Source organism: Monodelphis domestica, chromosome 1, assembly GCF_027887165.1.
Source record: "Monodelphis domestica isolate mMonDom1 chromosome 1, mMonDom1.pri, whole genome shotgun sequence".
In the NCBI taxonomy this organism is placed as follows: Eukaryota; Metazoa; Chordata; class Mammalia; order Didelphimorphia; family Didelphidae; genus Monodelphis; species Monodelphis domestica.
In genome coordinates this window covers 196854561-196872171 of record NC_077227.1, presented here as the reverse complement: position 1 = coordinate 196872171, position 17611 = coordinate 196854561, and the positions used below count along the sequence as shown (strand labels likewise).

The 17611-nt window shown below is 40.1% G+C and overlaps 1 long non-coding RNA gene across 3 annotated transcripts; it reads left to right on the top strand.

The window, feature by feature from the left end:
- Positions 1-3967: 3967 nt before the first annotated feature.
- Positions 3968-12998, top strand: LOC103096082 (uncharacterized). Of its 3 annotated transcripts, XR_460871.3 has the most exons (5): positions 3968-4079; positions 8682-9005; positions 9494-9656; positions 9877-9971; positions 11667-12998. It is a non-coding gene; the product is annotated as an uncharacterized LOC103096082 (long non-coding RNA). The 3 variants fall into 3 exon arrangements; XR_460872.3 differs by lacking the exon at positions 8682-9005 and having other exon boundaries at positions 3984-4079; XR_460870.3 differs by lacking the exons at positions 3968-4079; positions 8682-9005 and having other exon boundaries at positions 9077-9656.
- The last annotated feature ends 4613 nt before the right edge of the window (positions 12999-17611 follow it).

The window sequence follows — 17611 nt, the reverse complement described above, 5'->3', positions numbered from 1 at the left end:
TGTTTTGTTTTTCAGTTAAAAAAAAAACCTTCTGAACTCCCCTTCTACTATCTACCCAAAAAGAAGCCATGTAACATTGACTAGAAGTCAGTGCCATTAATATGTCCACATTGGAAATACAATCTATACTAAATAAAGTGAAGAATGGATTTGGAGGCAGACAATTGGGCTTCAAATACCAATTTTGTCACTACCTCCAAGTCCCTTAGCTCTCTGGGCCTCAGTTGCCTCATCAGTAAAATAAAGCTAGTATACTTACACCAGCTCTATAGCCATGACCCTATAAAACAAACTCTCACAAGAAAAAATGTGAAAAAAAATTTAGTCAGAAAGTTTATACTATGAAGTTATTAACTGACTCTTTCCCCAAATGTTATCTTTATATACAATACCATATCCACTGATACATGTTTTTCAGAGTGATAAAGGAACAATTCATTGTTGATGCAAACCTGGACTTGAAAGTCAAGCAAAATGTGGTTGAGATTCCTCCAGTTGTCCCATTCTAAGGAGATGGGGTGTTGTTGTTAAATGAGTGACAGGGATGGGGGTGGGGGGGGGACTGGACCTGTGATTGCAATAGTATAGGGAATTTCTTGATAAGGAAACTCCCTCTAGCAAGGCAGGGAAATACCTTCTCTGAAACTTCTATAGACTTAGAGAGTTGACTAGTGAACTGAAAGGTTAAGTGATTTGCTCAGAGTCACAAAGCCCTGGTTTGTGTCAGAATGGTGACTGAATCCCAGGTCTTCCTGGCTTCTGTTTCACTGTGCTACCTTCTCCATTTTCTATCTGTCTCTTTGTGTGCCTTTAGGTCTTCCCCCCTCCCCCATGACATACGCACTATATATGCACATATGCATGTATATTTTACATATCTAAAAGAAGAAAAAGTAATTTGTTTTTTATTTGTTCATGAGAAATTTTATCAACATTTTGTTAATCAGTAGGCCACTAGGCTCACTTTTATATTTGAAGAGAGAGTCTTGGACTTAAAATGAAAGGAATAGGTGTTTTACACTATATATTTTTCTATATACTCTATATGACCTATAATATTTACTTGTTAAAGTTCTTCCATTCAATGAGATAAATGCTGGAGGACTTATTTCATAATTGAATGACATTTAGAGAACATTTTTATGAGATTGTTATGAAGACATTTATTTACATTTTGAAGTCTGAGTTCTCTACTTTTACTTTGATAAATGAAATTATCTCTGGACTTATATTCTCCAAAAATATGCAAAAAAACCAGATCCTATCATTCTCACTTTAACACATGTGAATATTAAGAGATGAGCAATAATTAGAACAAGTGTATTGTTTTTCTTAGCTAAGAAAATGACCTCTTTATGCCAAGATTTCTACCCTTCCATTATGGGCAAATAGAAATAATTCAGTCATATCAAGGCAGGGTGTTTGCCTGATTATCTAGGATTGACTTGATGTCATGATTTTTTGTACCACCTTATAAAGCACTTGCTCCTATTTGAGGTTTACTATTTAGTATGGAGTGTTCTGATTTGGGTGTATTTAAGAAATACTCAGCTGTCAAAAGCAAAGAAACTGGGAATGGTGTTTTGACAGCGATATAGTGTTAAAGGAAATACTGTAGTCTGAATAAAATTGCTTATGTTCTCAAAAACAAGAGTAATATAAAAACACTTTGTTTATGTGAAAAAACAGAAGGAAAAAATTCCTAAGGCTTCCATTTCTTTAAGAAATTCTGAGAGTTGCAAATTGGGCACATTGGGCAAAAAAAAGCCCCCCATAATACAGAGGGAAAAAGACAATTTCTGTCTCTGTTTTTATGTTTCTCTTTCTTCTTGCCCTTCTCTCTCTCTCTCTCTCTCTCTCTCTCATCCTTCCCCCCTCTTGTCGGTCTATCTGTCTATCCAGTCTTTTCTTCCCTTCCCCCCATGCCTCTTTTTCTCATCGTAGAAGTTCTGCTTGTAAGAGAGATTCATGAGGTAGGCTTCCTTGTCATGCTAACCCAGAGCAGATTTGGGAGGAGAAATGTGGCAAATATCTCTAGCAGCTGTCAGACTCCTGAACCTCTTTTCAAAGGGGATGGAGTAGTGTCCTCCACAAGTTACCTATTAAGCTTACAGCTCAAGAATTTGATAGAGTATAAGGTCTTCTGCTTAAAGATTCCTGGGTATAAGATGAGCCTCTGTGTATGTGTGTGTTTAGATTTCTGGAATGACCAGAGCTTTCAAGCAGCAATTCCTTCCCAAGCCTGATACAGATGTATCTCTCTAAGAAAAGAGCGGGGGGGTGGGGGGGGGGCGGGGGTGGTGGTGGCGGATCATGGAGGAGGAGAACAAGATGATTAATATTTTCCATTTACTATTTATTTGAGGTGGCTATTTCAGATTGGCGAGATGTACACTCCAGCTCCTCCCCACCCCCATTCCCCCTCTTTCCTGCACTCCCACACAAAAAGGGGTATTTAGGAGCGGAGGGGGGGGGGTGATCTCGCCTTAAACGCGAAGATAGGGGCAGTCTTAACAAAAACAATCCCAATAGTAAACAAACATCGCATTTTGTTCAGTCTTGTTCCATTCGGTTTATGCTAGGGTAGAGGATAAGTTGCAGCTGAAGTGAAATATGGATCTGATTGGGAAGGCCGGGAAGACTATGATGAGAGTAGAGACTGTTGGGGAAGTGTTTGAAGGGAGATTTTAATATTAATAGTTTCGGTGTAGAGACAGAAGGGAGATTGCGTCTACGGCTCCTCGGGGCAGACTCTCAGTGACAGCGATGATGGATGATCCGGCGCAGCCGAACAGCTCCTCCCCTTCAGCCCCAACAGTGTCAAAGCTACTTTAGTTGAAGCTTTAGAAATAAAATAAATAAACAGCATCCACACCCCCTTTGCCTCCTCGCCTCGAATCCGCCTTCAACCCACCCCCAACTCCTGCTTTCATACATCGATTTATGGGTCATTATAAATCAATTACTAGTCTCAATACTTTTTTATTTACTTAAATAAAGTAATCGAAAGAGGAAAAAGAGCCTTGGTAGGGATCACCACCACCCCTCTCCAGTGACAGAGGAATAATCTTGAAATCCATTATATCATAATTAGAGCTACTGAGATCTAGACGCTAAAGCAAAATGAGGGGCTCATCCAGTTTATAACAGGGGAAACTCGAGGTTGAACAACCCTGCTCCAATGTGCTGCTATTTTTTGTTTATGTGTTTGGTTTTATTTTTGTTTTTGTTTGTTTTTAGTCTCTTTAAACTAAGAGCTTTTCATCTTCTCGCAGCTTTCTCAGTGAATCCAGCGCGAGAAATAATTCCTACAGTTTACCTAACCTAATTATTTAACTCCATGGGAAAAACCTATTTGAATATGTGTCTCAGCAAACATCAGATGTTGTTGGTATTGAGGTCGCAAATGTAAAAAGGTGTGGAGGAATGTATCAGTCTGCAGGGCGAATATTCACTTTGTTGTAGGAAACTAGGAGAGGGGTTGGTGGTGGCTATGCGGTTTCTTTTCTTTCTCCTTCTTTTGGGTGTTTTTGTTGTTAGCATTGCTTTGGATCCGTTCTCGCCTCATTCTCCCCCCCACCCCCTTTTTTTTCTTTTTCCCTCTCTTGCCCCTTTCCAGCAGTGTTAGAGGCTCTCAAGGTGTTTCTATGACTACATTGTGTATGTGGGAGGGTCAGATGTGGGGGTTGCCCAAGAGAGGGCCGTTCTTGGGTGATCATTTATCAATGTCACCCACATAATGATTCTCTCTGCAGCCTCCTATTGATGAGGATAATTACATTAGCTCGGAGTGACTGATCAATGAAAAAACCACCAAACAAAAACTTCTTTACTCCTTCATAATACCAAAAACCGATACAGAAATAACACAGAAAGCCTGATTTCTTCCTTACTCCCCCATCCACCAATGAATTCCTCCCTCCCCCCAAACCCAGAAGAGTAAGAAAATAGAACCAGGCCAGTTACATTAAAGGGAGTTTGCAATTTTGCTCCTGACCATGTTTCTCTCAATGGGTTGGTTCCATTCTTTCCCTGGTAAAGTCTATCAACGGATTTGCAATTGAGTTGCTTTTATACAGGTCTGTGATTTTCTATTCTTTTCATCTCTTCATACCTTCTTTTTTCCTTTTTTTTTTTGAGGGGGGGGGAGCTTTTCCCCGTTTCAGAAAAGTAATACTGCTGCTTAGATGTTTCACAAATACCTGAAAAAGAAAATTACTTCGGGTCCTCTTTTCAAACCATTTCTCTGTCAGATTTTCTTTTGTTTTTATCACTTCATAAAGTAGCTCAATTAAAGATGGGATGCTGCATCCATATAAAGGGCATATTCATAAATATAACTGCAGTTACACCCATAATCTTTCTCCTAAAAGTTTGCAGTTAAATTACGATTTCGCTTCTTCTAGAGTTAAAAAAATCAATATTTTTCTCAATTAAAGGGAATTTTAATGCTTTATTTTGTGAGTTGTTAAAGGCGCTATAAATTTTATTATAATCCTCCGGTTGAAGTAGATCCTGGAGGAGGCTGATTTTAGTCGTTCCCTCCCCCCTCCCCTTCTGTTCCTCTCCCCCAGTCATTCTCAGAAAAGTAGATGGTTTCAAACCAAACCAAGGCAACAAAGGTGGGGGGGGGGGGGGGGTGAGTGGTGAGCCTCGCCAAGAGATCTTTCCATTGCCAAAGGCCATTGTCTTGTATGTTTCCACCTCTCCTGGTCCCGCCTCCTGAAAGTGACAAAGTGTCCATTTCAGTCCACTTTTTCTCAGAGGGCAGAGCATTGGACTCCATCTGCTTTGACGACGACCAGAAAATGGTTTCATTGAGGAGTACCCTAGAGTTTTCCAAACAGCCTCACCGGGTCTTTTTGCTCTTTGCTTTCTCTCGCCCCCAACCCCCACATGAATTCGAAACTGTGTGGCGAACTTAGTCTGTTACATTGTGTAAGCGTTGAGCTCTTGCGGGAATAGTCTCCAGGAGTCCGGCGTAGTGTGCAGTGTTTACAGATGTGCTTCTAGTTCCACATGTGCCACTGACTAGGAGCACCCATCCCGAAAATTAATTGTAGTTGTGTTAATAGTTTACTTCTTCTGATCTCACCTATCGAGCCCAAAGCAAAACCCCAGGAAACTCCCGTACAATTCTAAGCTGGCACTAAATGATTGGACATCATGGGCAATCATGTGCCTTACCTACGTAAGTGTACAAATCTGTTCAGACGCCAGATTAGGGACTTGCTAGTAAACAGTCTAGTGAAAAGCTGAGTAAGAGCAAGGTGGGGAGTCAAAGTTAAATCAAATCTTTAGATCACACGTGGAAGCCACATACATTGAGCGGGAGAAAACAGAAACAGTGAGGAAAGCTTTGGGACCCCTTTTAACATATAAAAAAAATTCAATCAATTAAGGCTCGCCATTCAATTTCCTGAGCTTAAGGTCCAAAGGGGAATCTTCGCAGTTGCCCGAAAGGTCCTTGGTATCCTGGAGGATGTGCCCGCGGTTTTCCTTCCAACTTGGTTGATACCAACTTTCAGCTTGCTTGGGATGAAAGGAGTTCGAGGGAAGGGTGCATGTGTAAAGTCCTGAGGAGGGGGAGGGGGGCAAAGGCCTAACTAGGGGTTCTGGGGAGGAGGCATTTGAATGCTGTTATTTCTAAACTAGTCCGTGGAAGAGAAAAGAGCGAAGAGAAAAAGGCGCATTGGCTCACAATGCATTTTAAAGTAATTGCCTCTCCACCCGCCTTTCACCCTCTCTCTCTAATCACACAATACACTGGATAGTATATATAGGTGGGAAAAAACTAATAGTTCATCTTTCCTTTTTTGACTCACCTTTACCAGCCCCCCACCTCTTGATGCCTAGGTGTATAAGCCTCAACCCTAGACTTTTTTTTTTCCTTAAAAAAAAAATCTGAACTGGGGCTTTGTTAATGTATTTGTACTTTTCTTTCTTTCTTTCTTTTTTCTTTTTTTGCTTTCAAACCAAGTTTCTGGGTTGGGGGAAGGGGGTGCAAGGAAGGAGGAGGAGGGGAGGAGAACACAAAGACCATCTAGTTCTCACCAAGCAGGTTTCAAAATAGGAACTTAATGGAAAGGGAAGGGGAGGGGGGGTTGGAGAGAATGTTGTGTTCATTACATCAGGTTTATTTGTCTGGAAAAGAGGTGATTTTGAGATTGCCCACCGCAGATTCTGTTTTCCTCACCTAGAAACATTTTCAAATTTCAATCTCTGAATAGACAAATCCTCGTCATTATTATGACATGGAGAACTGGCAGAAAAACTGAACTTAAACTCCGTGCTGGGGAGGTAGGGGACTGGAAGGAAACAGGGAGAGAGGGAGTCCTTTCTGATTAATAACTAGCAGGGTAATGTTGAGGGCTTTTTCTGCCCGATTGCCTTTTTGAATTAGAGCCGATTTCTTCACACTTCAATAGTGCCTGTCTCCTTTAAAATGACTGACAGATTTGTTTCTCTTTTTTCTCTCCCCGAGACTTAATGATGTAAATTTTCTAATTAGTTAAATCACGTTGCTTAAAGGCCTAATATTTACCGTGCAAGAAGTGATCATCCTGATTGGATCTCTTGAAATATCCAGAGAAATAACGTTTGGCTTTTAGGATTGGAGTGGGGGTGGGGAAGAGTGTGAGTGGCGGGGTTTGTTATGGGAGGCAGCATAGGTTATGGGGGGCGAGGGGGGGGAATGTTCAACTTAAAATAGAAGTTTAAGTTAAGCCTAGAGCTGCTCCCACCCCAATTCTGCTTTTATTTTTCAATCAGCTAAGATTTAATTGGCAGCCCCCAGGCCCGACGATCTGATATTTTCTCATTAGTTTCCCATCACTAATCTTGAGTGTTAGATTGGCTTAAAGGTTGTCAACATTTGACCAATTTTATTTAAGGAAAAGAAATCACGCATTATGGCTTCAGGACGTTAGATCTGCAAATAAATCCTGCTTGGATCAGCGGAACTAACAGGCGAAAAAAATGTTGACTATTCATCGTTGTATTTAATAAGTTGCATTAATGTACATTACAGGGCAAGGGAGACAGATTATGCATATACTGCATATATGTAGATTGAAAGAGGTTTGTAAGAGGAGAATAGGCTATAAATGCCCGGTGAGTAGGTAAGGACAGTAAAGTAAGACATTTTAGACGAAGTGTAAATAACCCAAGTGGGATAGCTGCTGAAGGTTTAGGAGCTGCATTTTATTTTTTATTTTTTAAAATCAGCTGCGTGAATTGAAAAGCCTGTATGTATTATCTCAGCTGGCTTGGCTCTCTTGTCGAGAGACAACATCAGAGCGCCCCCTGCTGTTACTCGAAGCAGAAGCCGAGAGTCAGATGGTTACAGACTGAATTGTATTTTTTTTTATCTTGCTTTTCCATTGCCACCACCCTCCGGACTGCTTTACCCGCCCCCCACCCCCATCCCCATCCCCATCCCTCGGCAGAGCCCCACAGCAGGGGAATATCCTTGTCAAGGCTGGACATTTAAATGAATAAATGATGAGAGAGAGAGAGAGAGAGAGAGAGAGAGAGAGAGAGAGAGAGAGAGAGAGAGAGAGAGAGAGAGAGAGACCCACCTTTCCTTGGTCTCTAGGGACTAAACTATCAACTATTTAGAAAACAGACTCTTTTTCTAAATCTCTTTACTCTGTTCATTTCTATTGTAGTGTGAGTTGTTTGTTGTTGTTGTTTTTTAAATCTTTGAGCTGCCAAGCTGTAGATTCAGAAACTCACATTTCAAGGCAGTTAGAACCAATATTATTACTATATTTATTTCAGGTATATGTCACAGGAGAGCATAGAATCTATATAAAATAATATTTTCTATCATTGTAAAATGAAACCTCCTAACAATATGTTCCGTTTTATAACTGGGAGTGCTTGGAGAGGAGGGTTCTTCCCTGCACCGAAAAAAAAAACAAACCCTTTCATTTAACAGAGAGATATTTCCATTTCCAAAGAGAGAATTCCTTGAAAACTTACTTCAGTGTTCCCTCTTAATTTTCATGTGAATACATGTGTTTTTCTAGGGCAGTTTTAAGCTACTCACCTCAGTACAGGAACTGAAATTTTTATTGGGACACACAAAATTAGCCGAAAATGTCTCCAGCACTTTCCCTCATGATTGTTGCTAAAGTCCATTGAAGGGAGATGCAGATCATTTAAAAATTCAGTATGCTTATTTCCTCCCTACCCTTTCCAGGGAACAGAAGTGATTCCTCAGCTTTCTAATTTGCATTCACCCCAATTTATAACAATTAAATAACACGAATGTATTCAGAAAAATACCTGAAAAATTGCAGTGATCAGACTGACCTATTGCAAAGCACCTAACGTGCCTCACCTGCTAAATCGCCCCTCTCTTAGAAGGAAAGGATCTGAGACACAGATCTACTCTGATTTTCAAAACAAATATCTTCAGCTAGCTAGCCGCTCAAGTGCACTTTGTAAATCTGTAATGCATTTTATTCACTAAGCATCCCAGAAAGTTAGTGAAAAAAATCTTGCGATGAAACTGAGAGTGGGAGAAGAGGACGGAGGGGTGGAGGGGCACAGGGTAATGGAGAAGTAAGTGCATCTCTTTATTTTCATTCCTTCCGATATAACAAGCCCATACTTGTCTAAATTCTCTTCTCCTTCTCTTCTTTCTTCTATCATTTTACCTACTCTTAATATAGAAGAGAACTGCCAGACCAAGAAAAGGGACTGAGACTCGAGGAAGCGTGTAGCCCAGCTTGCAAAGCAAGTACATGAAACAAAAGACAAACTCGTATTAAATACAAAAATAAAGTCCTGAAAGCCTCTAGGCTCATCGTGTTAACTGAAGGAAAGTTCAATATTTGTTGTCTCAACGGTGATTTCCCCCCCAGGATTTCGGGAAGCACTCTCAGCTTCAGTACCTACAGTTCATGCATCTCCAAAAGTATAAACACTGAACTGAGAGAGAGATTGCTGCCTTTCAACCTAACAGTTCTTTGCAGAAACCCCAATTTGAGGGTGAGGTGAGGAGGAAGGTACTCATAAATGCCCCAGTCTTTTAAGAGTGGTGGTGGCGACTGGGATGGGCAAGAGTGCTGATTTCAATTGCAAATAAAATGATCAAAGCACAAATAATATTTCCGACTGGGAACCCTTGAAATGAATGTCCCTTAGATTGGGAAAATGTCCGGTGCTCACTATATTCGACAGAATTCCGTTTGGTTTTTAATTTATTTTTTCAATAGACACTTAACAGCCTGGTCAACATTTTAAGTAAATTATCTTGGCGACGGTCTTTGGAAGCGTTTACTAAAACACTTCCTATCATTAATCTTAAACCACTTGAAGATTATGGTGGGAAGAATGGGATCACTAACCATTGTCATCTCAAATAGCTTTTAAGACCGTCTGCTCCTTATTGTGGCAACAAAATCAGCTCACAATTGAACTGGGAATTTTTCTCCTTTGTTTTTTTTATCTATTTTTGTTTGATTTTTTTCTATATGTGAAGAAAAGACAACACAAGCAAAATATTACGAACCAGAGGCGCCCTGATATAGCGGATAGAAAACAGGCTGCTTTGCTTCTGACACTTCCATTGGTATTTCTACTTTGAAGCCAGAGAAATGAAAATCAGAAAACTACAACAAAAAGAACAGGCTACTCCATGCAAGGTAATCTCTTAAATTTCCCCCTTTCCCTTAGAAAGCATTTCTTTTGTGAATTTGCATTAAACAATTTATTGGGGTTAAGGGTGTTTTTGTTTTTTAAATCTGCAGACACGTGTTTAAATGTCTGAAACCATCCATTCGTTCACTTTACCACAATCGTTTATTGATGTTTTGTTATGTTTTGTTCCCCCGGCCCCATATCTTTTTTTGCCCTTTCAAATAGAAATGGTCTGGAAAAGAATCGGATATTTGACTATGGAGCTACTCTAAGGTCCCTTTCAAAGGACTCTAAGATGCTCTTGCCTCCTCAGCCTCAAGGTAACTCCACCACACAGAGTATTTGACTCCTGGGGGTTGGGGGTGGGGGTAGAAGGAAGGTGGAGTGAGGGCGGGGTTTCTTTTGTTGCAAATAAAAACAAAATGCTTTTACTAGGCTTAAGAGAGAGAGAGAGAGAGAGAGAGAGAGAGAGAGAGAGAGAGAGAGAGAGAGAGAGAGAGAGAGAGAGAGAGAGAGAGAGAGGGAGGGAAAGGAGGGGAGGGGGATCATCTCCATTTCCCCCAGCATCCCGTCAAAAAATGTAAACAGTGCATCTTGGCACCTTAAAGACTTCTCCACGCCATAGAAAAACTATGCAAAAGCTTTCTTTCTTCTTTCCTTCCTCCCATTCCCCCTTCCTTTCTTCTTTTTCTTTCATCTTTCCTTTTTCTTTCTGAGAGTTTTGTTCATACATTTTGGAGAAACTTGCGATAATAAATATTCTGTTTTAAGAGGAACAAATCTAATAAATAATTTCATATTAGAACCTTCTAAAAGAAATTCTGGAAGTTACCTTCCGTTGCAAACCGAGAAAATTCTAGACAAGGAAAATGAATGCCAAAGATTGACTTTCGACAGACTGAATGTTCAGGCATTTCTAATTTAGTTTTCTAATTTTCAAATTAATTGGACATAGCCTTTCTCCCACCACCCAGTACATACACACAACTAGCTAGTCACCTTCACCCCTCAGAGCAATGCGAGGGGAGAGTGCTTTAACTTGAGCGTGAAATGAAGTTGAAGCTGGTTTAATCTGCCCAGGTATATTCTCCAAAGACAGCTGTTCAAACCCGTATCCCCAGCATTCTTCGTGTGGCCAGTGACTTCGGCCTGAAACTCGTTTTAGATAGGTTCACACTAGTCCCTTAAGGAAATTCAGTGAAGTCACCGAGCTTAAGAACAGTAATCCATCACTTTGTGGGCTAGATCAAGGGTGTACCGAAACTGTCGGGAGAGTCCCCACAACAGTCTCCCTCCCTGGGGAACAGAGCCAACCGGACTCACTGAGTTTCACACTAGATCGAATGGAAAACGACCTGCAGGTAGCACTCTCAGTAGAGAAGGAGAGCGTGTGTGAGTGAGAGAGTGGAGTGTATGCGTGTGTAGATTTTAGCATGTGCTTTAAGAACTCGTATGCAGCTACCTGCCCAAACTTTGGAAGTTGACAAGTACTCCACAGCTCCACCCTCCTCTCCATTTCATACTCTCCACTACTAGTCCCGGTCTTCCTTTATCTACAGTGTACTGACGAATGCTTAAAACCCAAAGGCAGCACCAGATAAACTTGCCCCGTAGTTTTGACAGGTGAACACTTAGTAAAGATCTACAAAGAACTGAGAAAAGAGGTGGAAATGGATGGGTGGGGATGAGAGGAGGAGGAATGGGGGGGGAAGGGTCTCCAAATTCCTAGTTAGACAATTGCCATTATAGTTATTTGTTCGGCTGCAGAAGAGCTGAATATGACTACATTTTTAGGAGCCTAGATGTAGATCTTGAAGTTTATTGAGATAAGACTAGACTTTCCCTGTTACATTTCAAATGTATTATTTTCATTTTCTTATTTAAGACATTCTTTAGATCTCAGCTACGCAGGATTGTGCTTTTATGTTTGTGTATTTAATAAACTTCTGTCAAATCGGAAAAGATGGATAACTGTCTATTATAAGTAATCTACTCTAATGCAATTATTTCCCCAGGTTCGAATGCAATTACAAGGAGAGGACAGAACTGACCGTAGGAATGAATTTGAGCTCGAGGGACGGGAGAAGACTGGCAGAGACAAGCTGAAATATGAGCCAAATCTGTTCTGCGAGATGCACGGGGGGCGGGGGAGAGGGAGGTGGAAGGTTGTGAGTGGTGGTGCACACTGTAAAAAGACCTCTGCACTCAAGAAAACTTTTTTCCTTCTTTTTTTCCCTCATCTCCTATCTTCACTCTTTCCTTTGAATCTTTTTTGCTTTTGTGCATATTTCTGCCCCTTTCCACTGAAGAAGAGCGATTTAGTCCAGAGGATTGCTTCAGAATACATTTTATTGAAGTTCAAAATCCACGGCTATATTTTCCCAGCCACAATAAAGTAAGACTGCTGTTTCCATCGCTTTAGGGAGCCCTTCTAGGAAGCTCAGGCCAAAAGAAACCTTACTCCACTCTCAACAAGACATGTTATTTGTTTTCTCCGAAATTATCCAGCTAATTTTCAGCTCAAGCTTTGCCTTGCTAAATAGTCCAAAGTTAGGAAAACATGGTTATTAAAGAAAAAATTTAATTATGTTAATCATTTTTTAAAAAAAAGACCATTGTCCACTGCTGAAAAGAGTCCTGCATTTTCAAATAGATGAAAGTCTACTGATCTACATACTAGCTGATAAGAGATAAGAGAGTCAGTTCTTTCTGTCCTCCCTGGAATGCTGGGTAAAGAACAAAATTGCTTGGGCGCCAAGGAGGAAACTCAAAGGAGGAACACTGGAGACCACTCATATTCTCATATCCTTAACCTGCTTTCCCAGCATCTCCAGGAGGGAAGGCTAATGCTGTGAAGCAGACGAATAAAGAGGCTTTGGAAGTGAGCGGGGGAGGGGCGGGAGTTTTTAAAGGAGTCCTCGGATTTAAGTATCAGTCTAAAATATATATTTGTGACTTCAGGGGGCCAAGGCAAGATCTGGCGGTCCAGGAAGCATTGCTTCACTTTTGATGTAGTTGAAATTGTCTTTATCACCTAAATCTGTGTGTTTATGTGTGTGCTTGTTCATCTGCATAAAGGTGAACAAACGGTTATAGTAACCCCACCACTACCACCAGTCCTCTCCTATGAATTTCCAGTAGAATATATCTTCAGTTATAGTTTGCCATCCACAGAAGCACCTTTGGAGTCGTGCAATTAATTATACATATGCACCAGAGCGTCTACACACACACAGGCAGCTTTTCACACTGATCCTCAAGCAGGATGGAACCTCGAATGTCTCCCTCCCTCCTCCAAAAAAGAACCGAACAAACCCCAGTTGCAAAATACAGTCCAAGTAGGAAAAGTGCGACTATATGCTTCTGTTTTGACATTCGAGCTCTGTTCACATCACAAAGTATCAGGTGCTTTGTAGGTGCATTCCCTACTTGGGTAAGCGCGTGACTTGGTGCGTGCATGAATGTATGTGTTTGTGTGTGTGTGTGCATGCGCGCGCGTATGTGTTTCTGCGCATAGCATCTCCTCCACATACGCACAGACTCTCTCCCAGACATCTCTGCCCTTGACCGCTCATCCTGGGGTGTATTCGGAAGGCCATTGGCCGCGCATTCACAGCCAGGCATAATCACTCAATGCAAGGGTCCCAGGGAAGGGCGGGAGAATTCAGGTGTCTGAGATCCGAGGAGCTTAGCAGCAGTTAGAAAAGCGCTTCCCTCCCAGTGGGAATCTCGCTAAAGGAGGAGAACGCAGTTTAGTCCATCTCCTCAGAAAGCGCTGCCTCCAGCATGCCCTCCTACCCCAATCGCTCTGCGCTACCACTCCCACTTCCCCAAACTGCATAGGTCAGTGGATGCTCTTCTCTCTGCCCAGATCTCCAGGCTGCTTCTTCCTAAATCTGCCGGGAAACGCTGATGCCTCTGTGGGCACGCTGCTTTTGCCCAGGCCGGGAGTTTCTGAAGGTCCACTCAGTGCGTGTCTCCTTTGAGTGGAGAGGGGATGAGGGAAGAGAATAACAGCCCAAAAGGACAACTTGGAGGGGGTAGTGCTTTTCTTGTCCTCTCGAATTTTCGCTCAGGTCTTTAGGCAGTTCGACCTTTCCTGCCCTCTCTTATTCAGTCGGCCTCCAGGGGCTGCAAGTCCGTGAGAAGAGCGCTCTTTGAAACACAGAAAAAGGACGCTGGAGGACTGAAGACCCTGGAGAGAGAAAGGGTCAAATCCTATGTCTTCAGGATGTAAAGAGTGAGGAGAAGTGAAGGTGATGGGGAGAAAGAAACCCTATCACCTAGTCACAGGGCTTAGCGATTCTCTCTAGTTGGGGGAAATTTTAGAAACCCCTGGGTGCGCAATGGCGAATAGTCCCTTGCCTCATAAAAACCATCAGAGCAGAAACCAGAACCTGAGGAACCACCAAGACAGGGAAAGTTCCCTGCAAAGGTTTCTTGGCGTCCAAAAGCGAGGCTTCCTTCCCATTAGGTTCCCCACTCTCACCATCACCCCGCCGCACATTTCCTCCTACTCCTGTCTTTTCTCGTATTTATTTTGAAACGTCTAAAGATATTAAACGAGAAGATTTGGAGAGAAGTAAGGGACCTCAGCCAAAGGGCCGGACTTATTCCTCCCTTATAATAATCTTTTGATTGTTGAGGGGGGGGGGGGGGAGGTACTAAGCACTTTCCCAGTGCGTATACCGTACCTTTACAATCATATATGAATACAAATGCAAAGAAAGTATTTTTTAAAATTGTGATTGGATCCAGGTAAAGGACTTCACTGAACTTTGTGTTTGGACACATTAAATGCAAGTTTTGAGGCAGAAGAAGACTTTAAAATCCTCTAATGCCCCCTTCCAGAGCCCTTTCCCTTTCTTAAGCAGAGGATCTAATGGGATGTCCAGTTTATCATAACTCACACACCCACACACAAACAAAACCACAATTCTGTGCTTTGAGGTATTCTTCTAAAAAGAATTGGAGGCAAGCACTAGGTGTAAGAGTTAAAACATCTGCTCAAAACAGTTGTTTACCCACTTCTCATTTTAATACAAGTTAAACAAACTGCTCAAAAAGGGTCATGTCGTCTAACTGAGTCAGCGGCTGCTCTGTTTATGCTCTGAAACTCATCCTTGGGCCCTATGACTTTTCAATGTTTAAGTGACGTGTAAATAGAATAAGGTCACAGGTGATTGACAAGTTCAAGCTACTTAGCTCAATTATCAAAGTTTTATTTTCAAATCAAGTTCAGTTTGATTTTCCTGCCTTCCCTAAGCCATTTTAGAAAATCCAACACTTTACACCAAATCCTACATAAAGAAAGTATCCTATATTATTTATTTATAAGATTTTTTTGTGATGTGTGCCTCCTTTAATGGTTATTTGGTTACCATATCCTTTCAACTAAATTTAGAAATATAACCATCATATTACAAAAAAAAAAAGGCAGCAGTATCATAATTATTAACTTTTGGAAGCTTTTGAAAGCAAACTTTCTATACATTGCCTCTAAAATTCTCCTCTCTCTCATTCTCTTCCCCAGTTGAAATACACTAGTTGAATTTTTAAAATATATTTGTTCCAACTTAGAGTTTAGAAAACAATATGCTTAGATCTCAACAAAGACACAATCCACAAGTATAAGACAAAGTTTGAACCTAATATCTTATTCCAGATTTTGCCTATGTATTATTTAGTAGATGACGAAGCTATTTAGATATATTAAAATATGAAACAAAGCTATTCAGATCAAAACCCAAACCACCACATCTGGAAATGCTTCCCTTCCTCCTATCTCTCTCTTTTTTATTTTTTGACAGAGAAAAAACTGAAATATCCCATACTACCATTAGATGATACCATCAGCTTTTAATCAGCAATGTGAACTCCTATTTAAATTTACAGGATGAATCTTTATTTCATTCATCTTTTCTTTCAGGGGGGGAAGTGAAACAGGAGAACCGACCTTATTAATTATAAGATTGATGGGGTGAAGAAAGCCAAAAGAATTTGGCTTGCAAATTATTTTGAGAGATATGAATATGTATGACTATACTAGGAACCATAGTCATAAACTCTGAATATGAGGCTTTGGACTGACTCTGTCTCCAATGGATTAAATTAGAGTTCAGCCTTCCCAAAACTGACACAAATCAGAGCCCGGGTAGGCTCTCATCATATTTGGAATTGGGGTATCTGACCAATTTGTTGTATAGGGTTTTGATTTCTGATAGCCTATATCATAAGTTTTAAAAAAGTCTTTTTATAATGAAAAATACCCCCAATGTCTTTGAGAAAATCTTGCTTCTGGGATTCTCCGATTTTCATATTTATTTTAAACCATATACACAAAGCTATGAGAAGCAGTTTTAAGTTGTTAATATTATTTCTGTTAACACATATGAAGTATAAAGCATACATTTTGCTCTGTTAAAAGAGAACACACAAAATATGGCCTGTAGTTCTTTACTTTGAAAAGCTAAACTAGATATAAGTAGTAGCATGTGGTAAATTGAGAGTGGCAGGGAAAAAAATAAAATACAAAATAGCAGAGAAAGATGTTGGGGGCAAAGTTCATTCTTTTAGGCAAACAATAATGAAGATTTAGTTTAGAGTTTTTAAGGAGCAGGTGATCGAGGAAAGCATGGAATTTGAATAATAGTAGGGAAAATAGGAATTTAAGTTTTTTTAAAAACCTTTAACTTTTCCTTCTCTTGATGTCAATTGAATCTATATTGATCAGTTTCCTTTTTATGGAAAAGGGACTTTTGGATATGAGTTTCTCTAAGGAATACACTACTCTGACTCCCAGATTAATTTCTGGAGGAAAAAAGGGGAAGAGAACAAGAAAAAAGAAAAAGGATTTTTCAGCAGATAGGTCAACACTTACCTTAAAATGATTCACCCTGACTTAAGATCTAGCATTGCTTAGATATTTTCAAAAGGAAGATAAAAATGCTTTAAAAATGAAAATGTTAATAATGATGTTGAAAAGCACAAGAAGATTTTTAAAGAGCATCTCTAGAATTTTATGAATGACTCCCAGGTACTCACATTTTTATCACAACTTTTTGTTGTTAGTGGTGCAATATTCAAACTAAATTGATATTTTATATATATCCTGTCTCAATTTGTAACAGTCTATTTATTCTCTGTAAGGAGATAATTTTTTTTTGGGGGGAGGGACATATATACACACCAAAAGGAAGAAATGATACCACTGTCAATAATTTGCTTTAAATCGCAAACCCTGAAATTGATGTATCTCCTATCAATCAATCAGTAGATATAGTAAAACTCACCTATATTTGTTTATCAATAATGGCACTAAAATAAAACTATTATATTCAGTTTAAATGTCCTTCAACATATTGTAGCTTCACATAATGATACTGTTCTAAGAGAATGCCATGTTTCAGCTTTTTCTATAGCCCCCAATGCTCTGAAAACTCAAAACAGAACGCTTCCCTTTTCAGCCCTTCGAATTAAAGCAATACTTATAATATTACATGGAAGCTTTCCTACTGATGTTTATTCTCCCCGGGGCTCTGACAATGAAATTCTTATTAAATAATAATAAGATATTGACTGGTCTTTTCTGTCAATATGAAGATTTGTTGATCTGTGAAGTGTGTATTGATGAGGCAAGAGTGAGGTCAACAGACAATCTGGAGGGTAAATAAATCTTGATATTGACATAGAAACAAACAGTATTAATAGTTATACTAGCCTTTTTGGAGGTTATTAGTTACATGCCAGCACATCCAATCAACATAGACAGAAAGAACACAAAGAGTAAAGGGAAATACCACAGAGTACCCAAAAATGTCCAACAAGGACATTTAAATTAATATGACTTCTTTACCTTCAGCAATGAAAAATTGCTCCTCAATAACCTCCCCTACCTGTCTCCTCTTTTCACCCCGAATTGAATCTTACATATGCTCCATATTTTTTACATTAAGGAGAA